We start from the raw sequence: 9408 nt of genomic DNA, 5'->3' as shown, positions 1-9408 counted from the left end.
AGATTTCTATATGACAAATATTAGCTTTAATTATTAATTTACCTTGTTTCAACTGTGGGGCTGTTTTTGTGGCTTTAGCCATGAAGCTCTGTTTCAACATTCTTGTAAATGAAAGTAAAGTAAATGATTTTTTTTTTCTTTGATGAATATAGTCCTCTTTTTTATCAACTTTTCCTTCGTCTTTAATTTTGTATGTACCTACCTAGATTAAAAAATCAACTCTCCAACTCAAGTCACCCTTCTCAGCAGAGGGAATATAAGATTGAATACCATGTAGAGCAGTCATAAATGTTCATACAACTGCTGTATCCATATCTATATATATATATATATATATATATATATGTTCTGCTTTCTATTTTATTTAAGTACGTCTTGCTTTAGGTGATTTTGATAACTTGTTGATTGTTATGTGGTTTGTATATTCTTTGATGAATATAGTCCTCAAGTCACCCCTCTTCTCAGTAGAGGGAATATAAGATTGAATACCATGTAGAGCAGTCATAAATGTTCATCATATAACTGCTGTATCCATATCTGTATATATATGTTCTGCTTTCTATTTTATTTAAGTATTGTTGCTCTAGGTGATTTTGATAACTTGTTAATTGTTATGTGGTTTGTATCTTTTGATTTCGGGTAACTGATTTTATTTCGAAAAATGATTAAATGAAGTTTTAAAAAATCTAATTTGAGTTAATGATTATAAACACATCATCAACACTATACTCAATTCTCTTTATTTATTTAAATTATACTCTTTTCATATTAACACCTCAATGCTATATAAATAGAGTAATAGTTTAGATAGTCAATGCTAGTTCAGTTTAGTTGTGTGTTTTTTTACCGCTGGATTTTTGTTGGGTAGAGTTTGAATTTTGCAACTTACAAAAGATTTTGAAATAATAAATGAATTGCACTCAGTAAATATTGTTATGTAGATTCTGCATTTCTATGTTAGCAGCAGAAACACCAGAACAAGTTGCTTTTTTTAAGAAGAATAACAAGTTTGGTACCTAAAGACCCATAAAGTTGCACTTCAGTCCTCATGATAACATGGGCTCTACTTGGGCTCAACATTTTAATTTAGGCCCAAAACATTTTTATTTTTGGAAGGACCATTTGTAATTGGCCTTAACCTTGAGGTACCAAAAGCCCATAGGATTCAATTTCTTACCCAATTCAGTTCTTTATGTTGTCCATTTGGGTAAAATTTTGTGCAAATTCCATAGTATTAATATAAATTACTATTTATCCCTAATGAATCTCTTAAAAGTTAAAAGTCTATTTTACAATAATTGCAGCTTGGATACATTAAAGATTAGCTCGAATACATTAATATGTAGCTCATATACATTAAAGAAATAAGGAATTTGGAGATTTTTAAAGTAACAAGGGATAATGGAAAAAAGTGAAACAAAAAGTGATGTAATTGTTGAAGTAACTTTAGATCTGCGGTGTATGATTCGAGCAAACTGAAATTCATTCCTATCTGAAGTTGTTACGAAGTGGATAGATTTGTAAATTTTAATGCACTATGAGTATATTATATTTCGTTTTCGTCTTCAAACATAAACCTTTTTTTATTGTCAAGTGAAATGAGTTTGTCCATAATTTTTGTGTCTTAGTGATAATGATGAATAAATTACAAGTTAAAAAAGAAAATTACGTACATAAATCAGTTTTCTCATATTCTATCGTTCACGCTGCAAATATCCGCTAGGTGTGCCAGTCGTGGTTACGTTACGTCAACTCATTAGAACTATATATAATTAGTACTTAATTATGTTTTAATTAAATGTGCAACTTATCTAATTACCTATGTATAGTCACAAAGTGTACTAAATCAAGTTAAGTGGAAAAAGACAGACCTCTCAATGTGTAGCACCAATCCAATGGTCTCTTTCTATTTACCATTTTAAGAAGAAAGCAAATGAACAAAACAAAACCAACAATAATTATATTCTACCATGATGTCAACATATGAAAATTTTGGTCCATTCATCTCAATTTGAAAAAAATCAAGGTAATATTAATGTGGTGCCAATGATGACAACATAAATAATTGGAGATAAAAACAATATGTAAGAAAAATTTATAGGTTCTAAATTTTAATGTTAAACATGCAAGTCGAGTGAATGAGTTTGAAAGTTTATACAATATTTAATGAATTTTTTTTGTGCAATGTTTATTTGCCTAAATTCATAGTAAACTTCTGTTCGATCATAGATTATGAAAACTTTTTTTTTTCATAAAAAAAAATTTAAAAATTGAAATTCCTATCCGTCTTTGCAAGTTTCACTTTCACTCGGATTCTTTAACTTTTTTCAATCTAAACAACACAACTTCTTCATATTTCAAAAAATTGTTATTATTAACAATTTTTCAAGTGTCAACTATTTTTAAGAATTGTTTCATAAAAAGGGGTTGTCTTATTGGGTTTATTTTTTCACATGGTAATCTTTTTGCACCTTTCAATTTTCTACAAATCTACATGCATGATAAGACATGTGATAGGCTTTACAAGGTTTTCAAAGAAAAAAAGAAACATGAAGAATAAGGTGACATAAATAGGAGGAAAAAAACCAGCTTTGAAACATTAGTTGTACCATCATAGACATGTTACTATCAATTCAATAATTTCTAGAATTATTTGGAATATTTTTTGGCACTGATTTTTAAAGTGGAATTGGATTCATGGAATATTGGGATTTTGATTTTTTTGCACTGATTTTTTTTTGAATTTAGAGTATCGAACTATTAATTTTACCTTAAACTATTTTGAGTTTATAATGTTGATTGAGTGACCTAGTCAGAATAGTACGAAAAGTAAAAAAATAAAGATTGCAAAGTATGACTTGACCTAACAAGTTATATATCGCTTAAGTTTAGTTTAGTATGTACCAATATAGACATAAGTTTTGTTTTAAAATGTTATTCCTTAAAGAAGTTTGTACCCACAAGTTTATTATAGTTACCTGTTAGGTTTTATTAAATGCCTTAAATTTCTTATCATAAATAAGTTTTCTTTTTAGGAAAAAGTTTTGGATTGACTAAATTCTTTTTTTGTAGGAAAAAGGTTCAGGGCAGTATAAATAGAGGAGTGTCCCTTCTAACTTAATCAGCATTCACAATGTAGTTTAGGCTTTGAAAGTTTTGGTTAGGGAGAGAATTAATGGGTCACAAGTTTGCTACGTTATCACTTGTGTGAACCTCCCATGTATTCCGAGTGAATTGGTTGAGGTTGTTTCTCTCTGTATTTTGTACTCTCATATTTATTATAGTGGATTGCTCATCTCCATTGTGGACGTAGGTCGATTGACCGAACCACGTTAAATTTTTATGTCTTTTGGTATATTTTTTGTTGTCTTCTTACTCGTGATCTTTCGAGGTTTGCTTTGCTAGCTTTCGCATTTACACCTACTTATTTCGGTCCAAACAAGTGGCATCAGAGCTAGATTCAATGATGGAGTCAGGTTCAGTGGTTCAATAATCGATGATTGAACCAGGTTAGAAAGAAGTGTTCATCTTGACGGGTGTAGTTCTAGCCGCAACTTTTTTTGACAGTAATGAAGATTTTGTTGGAAAAGTTGTTTCAGAGAGATTCTCTGTGTTGAGACATAAATTTTGCAAAGGAGATTATGGATAGGAGAAGCAAGTTGTTGAAGATTAAGTAAAGAAGGTGGACAAATTTATTTTGTCAGAAATTCAGGCCAAGGGGGTGATTTGTTGGGTTTTATTTGCTCTATTTCTTACCATAAATAGGTTTTTCCTTTTAGGAAAAGGTTTTGGGATTGACTAATCCTTTTCTGGTAGGAAAAAGGTTAGTCTTAAGAGCTTTGAGAGTTTTAGTTAGGGGGAGAATTTGTGGGTCACAAGCTTGATACGTTATCACTTGTGTGAACCTCCCATGTATTCCGAGTGAATTGGTTGAGGTTGTTTCTCTCTGTATTTTGTACTCTCATATTTATAGTGGATTGCTCATCTCCTTTGTGGACGTAGATCGATTGACCGAACCACGTTAAATCTTTGTGTCTTTTGGTATATTTTTCGTTGTCTTCTTACTCGTGATTTTTCGAGGTTTGCTTTGCTAGCTTCCGAATTTACACCTACTTATTTTCGATCCTAACATTACCAAGCTTATGCAAAAAGCTTATCTTTGATCATTTTGAAATTAATATAAAATCAAAATTATTCTGAATTCATTGAGAAGATATGACGTCTCAGATATTATTCTGAACTCGTTGAGAATATATGACGTCTCTGATATTATTATGAACTCATTGAGAAAATATGACGTCTCTGATATTATTCGGAACTCGTTGAGAAGTTATGACATCTCTGATATTATTATGAACTCATTGAGAAAATATGACGTCTCTGATATTATTCGGAACTCGTTGAGAAGTTATGACATCTCTGATATTATTATGAACTCATTGAGAAAATATGACGTCTCTGATATTATTCGGAACTCGTTGAGAAGTTATGACATCTCTGATATTATTATGAACTCATTGAGAAAATATGACGTCTCTGATATTATTCGGAACTCGTTGAGAAGTTATGACATCTCTGATATTATTATGAACTCATTGAGAAAATATGACGTCTCTGATATTATTCGGAACTCGTTGAGAAGTTATGACATCTCTGATATTATTATGAACTCATTGAGAAAATATGACGTCTCCGATAATGTATTATCCATTAGAAAGAAAGTGTGGTAAGTATATTTTAGATTAAGATTAAACCAATTGCTATTCGAACTTATCCTAAAACTGAAATTTAAGTGTTAAAGTGAACTACATGAAATAGATTGGATGGACCATTTTTAAACCAGAAAAATAATTACTCCTCATTTATTTTTATGTGTCTATTTCAAATTTTGTTTAGTAAATAATGATTGATATAAAATTTTTACTATATTTGTTCATACTAATATATTATTAGGCTTTCTTAGAAAATGTTTTTAACCGTTAGTGTTAGTTAAAACTTAAAATTGACAAAGTAAAAACAAACGAATAAAGTATTTTGAACAACTTGCTATCTACAATTGAATAATGCTTATTTCCATTATTACATCGATAATTTTTATAAAATGGAAATTGTTTGTTCATTTTTTGCATAAAATGGAATCATAATGGATTATTGGTGAAAGGGGACGGTGGCTATGGATGTAAAGGTTCTATGCACATTAATTGGATACGATTTAATGCTATTTTCACTTTGTTCCACCAATAAAATTACTCGATAGTGTTATCGATATTTTTATTTTATAAAAAAAAATGTATTTTTATATTTAAATTAGAAATGTATGAAATATTATAAGAGCTTCACTGAAGATATTATATTTATTTTTATAATCTGAAAATAAAATTATACACTAATTTGACTGATTTCAATTTATATATATAGTTTATCATAAAGGAAAAGAATAGTAGAGTTCATATTCATTTCATAAAAAGAAAAATTGTATTATACAAATTGATTGGTCACACTAAATGATCTTTTCCACTTTGCAGTTTTGAATTTAAAACTATAAGTCATGTGAGTTAATTTGAATTTACATCCTATAGAATTTATTGAATTAAAAAGTTCTTTTAATATTTATTTTAACTTCTAAATTTTAGATTCGAAAATAATGAATTTATGCCTATTAAATGGGCAGAAATTAATCATTAATGCTCTTTTCCTCTTTCAATTTTCTTTCATCTAATCAATGCTCTTTTCCTCTTTTTAGTTTTTTTTCCATCTAGTATTTGATATATATCACTAACTTTCAACATTTTGTTCCGATGATTGCTATGTATCTTTTTATTATTTATCGTATTATATTATATTGTGTTATATTTTATTGTATAATATTGATTTAATAATGATAATACTTTAGAAATTTTATCGTTCTTCATCTTTACATAATGGTATATATTCATAATTCGAATCATAACTCTCCAAGAAAAGTAGGGTACGAGATAGAGCTACTATGAAAATATAGGATTAAGATAAAACATAATTATTACATTATAAATAAAAACAAATTGAGAAAAAATATAAAGGAAATAATTCGATTACACCAAATCGATCGTTACATTAAATGAAATTTTCAATTGTTACCACGATGAATTAGATACGATACAATAGAATTTATGTAATAACAAAAAAGAAATACAATATTTAAACTAACAATACACAATACAAAACGGATAACAATTGTCTAAACAATTTGAATACACAATACATCAAAGGAGATAATACCGATCATGAATCCTTTTTATTTTCAAGATTCAAACTAAAAATCTTTAATTACGTTCAATCCGAAGTAAAGGTTTTATGTAATATTATTTGGGCACAATTGATGGTCTATCCTTTTTATTTTCAAGATTCAAACTAAAAATCTTTAATTACGTTCAATCCGAAGTAAAGGTTTTATGTAATATTATTTGGGCACAATTGATGGTCTATCCTTTTTATTTTCAAGATTCAAACTAAAAATCTTTAATTACGTTCAATCCGAAGTAAAGGTTTTATGTAATATTATTTGGGCACAATTGATGGTCTATCCTTTTTATTTTCAAGATTCAAACTAAAAATCTTTAATTACGTTCAATCCGAAGTAAAGGTTTTATGTAATATTATTTGGGCACAATTGATGGTCTATCCTTTTTATTTTCAAGATTCAAACTAAAAATCTTTAATTACGTTCAATCCGAAGTAAAGGTTTTATGTAATATTATTTGGGCACAATTGATGGTCTTTTCCTTTTCTCATTTTCCTTCTATATACTTGTATTTATTTGGTATTCAATTTTTATTAACTCAATTATTTATTTTATAACTCGACTAATTTGATCACGTGTCATATTAAACAGAAGCATTCCTACCACAAAATTTACTTATTTTGAAAGACTTGTGCTTATAATTTCTTATCAGAAGTGAAGAAACACATAAAAAAAAATGTATTTAATTAATTTTACGAACTACACACTTCATAACTAACTAGTTAATTAGAATTTAATATTTTTGTCAGAGAAATGAAGACAGTTGAGTTGGATTTCTCTAAGTACTTAAAGTATGTACTTATTTTTTTGTCACTCTCTTAGTATCAAAAATGTTTACGCAAATGCATTGAATATTTATCCAACTGAAATTGGATGTTCTTCAAAGTTTTAAGAGTTCGTTTTGATTAGTTAATTGTAAATAACTAATGCATGTTATTTTAAGTGTTATTCTAGCATTTCTTTTTAGCTCATTATGTAAATACAAGTATAATTTACTGGACTAGCTATTCGTGTTTAACCAGACATCTTTATATAATTATTTAATCGAAAATCATAATTCTTTTTCATAAACTTCAATATTAAGTACATTTTGTGACATATGAATTGTCATAGGCCTAAGCATTTAAGTTTCAAAAAACTTGTTGAAGCAAACTTCTTAATGTCTCAACCAAATTATAATAACTTCACAATGACTGGTTAATTTTGTCCTTATATTATTACTCAATAAAATAATTACTTATTTTTCGTCTTTTTGTCTCCTACTTTCTGTTCTGCCTACACTATATTTAGTCATATTTTTTTGGTTTACTAGTTACACATTTGCAAACGTTACATATATTGTCACCAAGTAAAACAAAACAATAATTTTAAAAAAAAGAACGTTACACATTGCTCAAAAGGTCAATGAAGTAATTAATGACATAATAATAGTAATAATTTAATTAGTGTTTGGTGATTAGTAGTACATTGCTAATTAAGGATTTATTAGTCCTTCTTGTTAGATTAAATGGTTACAACAGTAAAAAATTAGTTAAATATCCTCCTATTGAATAAATCTGAATAGTATATTTTTACTTAAAATGCCCCTAAACCTATTGACTATTTGACTAATGAGACGTTATTAAACTAATGATTGATTGGACTAGGTGTGAATTTACAAATTTTGTATACCATTATATGATTAGTCCAAATATTAAGTCAACGTGATACAATTATTTCACTCATTTGTACTGATCCGACCTAGTTATATAATAAAAATTAAATTTTTGGAAAATTTTTAACTTTCTTAATAAAATTTCGATTCAAAGTCAAATATCATTGTTGTATAATATATAATGCCTGATTTTTTTTTAAAAAAAAAACTATTGATAGATTTTGGTCAAAAGTTAATTACAATATTTGGTCATTTAATTTCTGAAATAATTTCAAAATTTCAAAAAATTAGAAGTTTAGTTGATTGCCTATTTTATTATTTTTAATAATTTGAAAAAGAAATTCCAAATTCTCCTAGTGAGATTCTCCTCGTTATACAATATAATTTCTGATTTTTTTAAAAGTACATGATAGATTTTGGTCAAAAGTCAAATATAAATATTTGTATACTCTAATTTTTGAAAGATTTTCTTTTTGTTGAAAATTTAGAAGATCAATTGATTGACTATCTTTTATATATATATATATATTTCGAAAAAGAAATTTCAAATTCTTCTAGTGAGATTCTCCTCCTTTGTTGTGCAATATAATTTCTGGTTTTTTTCAAAACTACATGATAGATTTTGGTCAAAAGTCAAATACAATATTTGTATACTCTAATTTATGAAAGAATTTTTTTATTTTTTGAAAATTTAGAAGATCAATTGACTGACTATCTTATTTTTTATATTTCGAAAAAGAAATTCTAAATTCTCCTAGTGAGATTCTCCTTTGTTGTTGTATAATATAATTTCTGATTTATTTTAAAACTATCTGATAGATCAAAGTTAAAAGTCCAATACAATATTTATATACTTTAATTTCTGAAAGAATTTATTTTACTTTTTTGAAAATTTGGAATATCAATTGATTATCTATCTTATTTTTTTTTATATTTCGAAAAAAAAAATTTCAAATTCCGATCTAGTTATATAATCAAATTTAAATTTTTGAAAAATTTTAGACTTCCTTGATAAAATTTCAGTCCAAAATCAAATATTGTTATTGTATAATATATTTTTGAATTCTTTTAAAACTGTCTGATAGATTTCGATCAGATAGTTTTAAATCTCCTCCCCCAGCCCACCTCTTTTTGTGGTACATTTTAAGTGTCTGGTGTATGAAATTAAGTTTTAATTCTTTTTATAAGTGGATTCAAAATAACAAACAATATTAAGTAGAAAATAAAACTATATTCTTATATATGCTTATGTTATTTATACATCAATTTTAAAAAGCTCGTATTTAATACGATGTTCATTATATATGATAAAATATTAAAATATCAAACACCTTAAGTTATGACATAATAATGTAATAAGTGTAAAATTTGAGTCTCAAAAAAAGAAAATAATGATAAAAAGCACTTGTTACCGTAATATATCTGGTATATTATATAAATTTAAATTAGTTGAATCAATTAATTATAATATCGA

The sequence above is a fragment of the Solanum pennellii genome, chromosome 8 (assembly GCF_001406875.1).
Source record: "Solanum pennellii chromosome 8, SPENNV200".
NCBI classification, from domain to species: domain Eukaryota; kingdom Viridiplantae; phylum Streptophyta; class Magnoliopsida; order Solanales; family Solanaceae; genus Solanum; species Solanum pennellii.
The sequence above is the reverse complement of the archived record's forward strand: the minus strand, read 5'-3'. Positions refer to the sequence as shown.